We start from the raw sequence: 5,411 nt of genomic DNA, 5'->3' as shown, positions 1-5,411 counted from the left end.
TCCCACACCTTCCCTAAGGGGGCAGGGTCTTCCTAAGCCCTGACTCAGCTCAATGCCACCGCCCCCCCCCCCTTAGAGGGCAGGGACCTCCCCTCTCCCTCCTCCCACCCCTCTCTCAGGATCTCTTGGTGCTCATTTATTTACACAGTTACCTCACCCATATTTTTAGGGGTTTACTTTATAAGTGGGGGTTTCAGGGTGGGGGGGTTGGGGGAGGGCTAAGGACCTTTTCTACAGCATGCTTTATTTTTAACTCTGGGGTACACTTATAACCACCTTATCAATGAGAAAAATCTTCCCTTTTTGTGATAAATGATCTCTTTTTAAAATTGTTATAATCTAAAGGTACGGGATGGGGTGGGGAAGCATTGATGGAATACGAAACCCTGAACCCTTCCCCCTAAGCTTCACCAGGGGCCTTTAAGTCAGACCTACCCCCACCATACATGAATGCCTTCCTTCTTCAGATTTCTCCCCCCTTCAGCTGCCTCTTGTTCCGGACCTTACCCCATCCAGACAACTGGGCATGGTGGACAGACCTGGCCGGTGTCAGCCAGCCCTGGCACTCATCTGACTTGGCCTGGTCTGTCTTGTCTTTTCTGTGACTCAGTTTCCCTTTCTATGAGGTGAGGCAGTTGGACTTAGCAGTGAATAAGGACCCTTCTAGCTGCCCTTTTGTGGGGCTGAGTGGACATCCCTCTCTCCAGACCCCACTTCACATATGTCAGAGGTGGTGGGGTGGGAGTGGGGATTTGCCCAATCCTCAAGTCCTAAAATTTAGAGCCAGAATTTAGAGGTCATTTACTCTGACCCCGCTCACTTTACAGATGAGGAAACTGAGGCCCAGACAGGGGAAGGGATTTGCCACACAGTGAGGCACACAAGCACAAAAAGACAGAGCTAGGAGGGGTCCCTTAGGGATCACCCATTCAACTCTCATTTAACATCGGTGGAAACTGAGGCCAGAGGGGGAAAGTGCCTTCTCCAAGATCACAGGTGACTAAGCCAAGGGTCTTTCCGTGGCCTCTGACCCATCCAGGTTCCAGAACCCCTGCCTTTGTCTCTCTCCTCTTTATCCCATTCCCCAGCCCCAGGTAGGGTGGGGACCTAGGGGTACTCAGTTCAGGCCCAGCCCAGATTCCAGGCCGCCCAGTCACACGCACATCTCCAGCTGCAGGTCTCTGGCCAGGATGTGATTTAGGAGAGGGGTCCTAGGACACCCCTTCCTCTATCCCACCTCCGTGACACCTGTCTCTCATCCCTTCTCCCCTCTCCCCTCTCTGCACGATGGTGCTACCCTTCAGGTCTGGAGCTGGAGACAGAGAACAAACCCCTCCCCAGCACACACACACACATAAACCACCTGGTGACTTCCCACCATTCCCTTTCTGGGGGCTTCCCTCCCCCTAGGCTGGGGAATTGAGGAGTCTAACCAGACGGTGCTATGGGGTCAGTGGGGTAAGGACCAGTGCTTTCTCCCAGCTTCCCCTAGGAGGTCAGAGGCCTCAGTGGAGGGGGCTGTGGAAGTGGGGGGGGGGTATGCCTGTAACTACCACCCCCACCCCCAATAAAGCCTTCAGCCTGAAAGGCACCAGAACTCCCCTGGCAGATTGGTGCTTATTGACTCTGTGTGTGTGTGTGCGCGCATGTCAGAGACAGACTTAGAGCTAGTATGGACCTCATTTTACAGGTGAAGAAACTGAGGTTTCAGGAAGGGGAGTGATTGGCCTAAGGTCACACAGATGGCTCCATCTAGGTACAGTGTCTAGGGTGTGTCTGCATAGCTGGTCTGGGTAACATGTTGTGCTATGTAGATCTTGCTTCCTGTCTCCTTGTATCTCTGTGTTGGGCCTTTTCCTCCACTGTGTGTATCACAGATCTAGTTTACCTTTATTTTTACAGAGAGATAAACTGAGGCCCAAAGAAGGATGCGTTTTGCCCAAGGCAAGATTTGAATTTGAAATCCAATGTTTATAAAGAATTTCTGTAACTGCCAGGTTTGCCAAGGCCTTTACAGATAATAGGTGTCTTACGCTTATCTCTGCTGGGATTCTTTATCCCCAGTGCCTGGCACACAGTAGGTCACAGATAGATAGACAGATGTGATGTGGGGGGAAGGATGGATGGAGAGATAGATAGTGAGGTAGGAAGTGGATGGAGCACTGGGCCTAGAGTCAGGAAGACCTGAGATCAAATCCTTCCTCGAGACGCTTATTAGCTGTGTGACCCTGGGCAATTCACTTAACCTGTTTGCCTCAGTCTTCCTCATCTATAAGATGGGGGATTAACAGCATTGCCCGTTTCGTTTTGGGGTTGCGAGGATTCAATGAGAGAATATTGGTAATGTGCTTGGCAAACTTTAAAGTGCTCTCCAAACACTGGCCGACATGTATCCAAGTGGATGGATGAGTTGGGGCCTGCGTTTTTGGGTGAGGTCACAGGTGCCTTTGGATCCTGTGGGAGAGAGAGGTAATGTGGAAGAGCAGGTGGAGAGATCTGTGGTCTGGTCTGGTAACTTACGGACCAGGCTTTAAACCCAATTCACTCTGCCTGGGTCATAGTTTGGGCCCCATGGCTCTGAGCCAATGTAAATAGAAATTGTTTCTGTTTTGGCCAGAAAACCTGAGGGTCTTCCCCTCCCAGACTGAGTTGTTTGTTTTCTTTTTTTGACTAGGTAAAAGAGGCCGTTTTTTGCCTCATTCTTACCTAGCCTTAATCACTGAATGGATATTGCCTCAGACAAACTAAGACCTGGGAAAGACCTTAGCTTAAAAAGGCCAAGGTCCCCCACTGCATTTGGGGCCATCTCCAGATGTCCTGATCTGTGTCTTGCACTGGCTCCATGTCCAGATGTTCTTCAGTTGCCAAGCAGGGGCCGATCCACCCAAACTGCCTAACCCTTGATGAGTCCAGCCCCCTCCCCCCCACCCCTTTTGGGGCAGCTGCCTGTCAAGGCTGGGAGCTGAATCCTGACTGGGTGACTCCACCTGCCATGACCTTGGGGACATCTTCCCCCTCTCTAGAGCCTTGCCCATGAGGCTAGAGTGAGAGGCAGGTCAGGGTGATCCCCACAACCCGCTTCCTGTGACATTTGGTGGTTCAGTGACCAAACTCTAGGCCCCCTGTGTTACTCTGTGTGTGTGTGTATGTGTTCACTCCTGGGTCTCACTATATGGTTGGGTTGGTGAGAGGTGGGGGCCAGGGAAGCAAGGTCCCAAACCAGCTTCTTGTCCCATGATTCCTCCAAAGCAGAAGCCACCTCTCTGGGCCACCCCTGCCCCCAGGCCAAGCCCCTAGCTGGACTCTGATCTCCTAGTCTCCTCTTCCAAGGAGGAGCAAGGCTGCTAGGTCCACACTTTACTCACTGGGGATGAGCTCTGGGATCTTGGTGTGACCTGGGGTGGGGTGACTGGGGCTGTGGGGGAGGCCAAGCAGAACCTGCTCTGCCCTTCCTAGGGAGAGAGGGAAGGAGCTCTCAGACTGGCTGGAGAGATGAGACACACACACCCATCCCCCTCCCTCCCCTCCACCCTGGGAGAAGACCCAGGGCTCTCCCCAAGGGTTGGAGTTTGTGAAGTAAAAACAGGGCAGGCCAGAGCTCTCCTGGTGGGAGGAGGTAGACCCTAGCTAGCCCCAGAAAGAAAGGAAGGGTTTGGTATTGATAGGAGAGGGCACGCCAGGCAGGCATCCCAACCTGAGCAAAGGTATGGAAGTGGGACTCATTCTCCATTTTTCACAAGGAAACTTTCTCTTGAATTCTATGGATTTCAACACAGTCATTAGATGACTACTATGTATAACAAAAGCTAACATTTACATAGTGCCAGGCACTTTACAGTTATCTCAATTTGATTCTCACAGGAACTCTTTGAGGTCTATGCTGTTGTTCCCCTGTTACAGAAGAGAAAAGTGAGGCTGAGTCACTTGCCTAGAGTCACCCAGTTATCTAAGGCAGGAATCAAATTAGTTTCCACCTAGCCCTCTATTCATTATAAGCAGCCTCCCAAGTCCAGTGCCGGCTTGTGTTACGTATCCCACACCCATAGTCCTCCACCTCTGCCTAGAAGGGGGGAGAGGTAACATTCTTTCTTCTTTGAGTGCAGTCTTCCTCATTATAATTACCCAGCCTTCTGCTTTTTACTTTCTAGTCATTTTCCCCATTTCCATTGTGGTAGTCATTTTAGCTGACTTCTCTCTGCATCCGTTCATAGAGGTCTTCCTGGGCTTCTCCGTATTAAATGTATTTGGTGTTTCTTCCTGTGACTTCATACCCGTTCCCATTACATTCATTGATTGGCGTGGCCATTCCCCAGAGGAGGGGTGTCCTCCACTGTTTCCAAGTCTTTGCAGCCACAGAAAGTGTTACTATGAATACTCTGGTCTATGTCAGACTTTCCTGTCCTCTTTGGGATCAATCACTCAATCGATGACTACACTTTATTAAATGTGCTGGGGGTACAAAAAGAAGCAGAAGAAGGTCCTAACATGGGACTCTCTAGGTATGGACATTTGGTCACTTTTCTCCCCACCTAATCCCAAATTGTTTTCTGGTTGCACCAATTCACAACTCCATCAACAATGTACCTTACTGTTCACCGGAAGATATAACAAGTAATAAACAAATAAGGAACTACGGTATAGTTGGAGGAGGGAGAGTGCCCTAAAGAGGCTGGAAAGAGTTCTGGTAAGAGGCTGAGGCTGAGCTGAACCGAGAAGACAGAGATAAGGGTGGGATGGGAGGGAATGCATTCCAGGGGTTGGGGGAGGGGAGAGGGCAGGCTGGAGATCACAGGCTGAGTTCATATCCATCAGCTGGGCCCTGGGGTGCAAGACCACGCATACTGTGGAGGGAGGTCAGGCTGCAGAGTTTGCACCTTGTCCTAGGGGCGATGGGAGGCCTGGGGGCAGAGGCCAGACATTGCAAGAGGGTGCCAGTGCAAAGCTGGCCACAGATGACCCTGATATTGTCTCACCCCGTGGAGCTGAGATACCCTGAGCGTTTCCAGGCGTGGTCAGCCAGAACGGAGATGACGCCGCCCCTGCCCTGGAGGCACGGATGACCTCTGGGGAAAAGGTCATGGAAATAAACGGGACAAGAGCAACTCCTCCATGCAGCCCTCCGGGATTTCCGGTCCTGCTTCGCTTTGGGGCTCTAAGCTAAATCTCCCGACCCGCCTCGGTTTTCCGCGTAAAAGCAATGGTCCCAGGAAAAGAGGGACGGACATCCCGTCTTGGGACGTTCCTGTCTGCTCTAGATGTTCTGGAAGCCTTATGGTCTCTCGATGGCCCGCGGGAAGCCCTGGGCCTCTCTAGCACCCGGGTCCTCCCGACTCTCTATGGTTTGCAGCCAAGGCCCCGCCCCCTTCCCGGGGGGGGGGTGCGACCTCCCCGGCCGGCTTGCGCATGCGCAC

This window comes from Trichosurus vulpecula, chromosome 2 (assembly GCF_011100635.1).
Source record: "Trichosurus vulpecula isolate mTriVul1 chromosome 2, mTriVul1.pri, whole genome shotgun sequence".
In the NCBI taxonomy this organism is placed as follows: Eukaryota; Metazoa; Chordata; class Mammalia; order Diprotodontia; family Phalangeridae; genus Trichosurus; species Trichosurus vulpecula.
The sequence above is the reverse complement of the archived record's forward strand: the minus strand, read 5'-3'. Positions refer to the sequence as shown.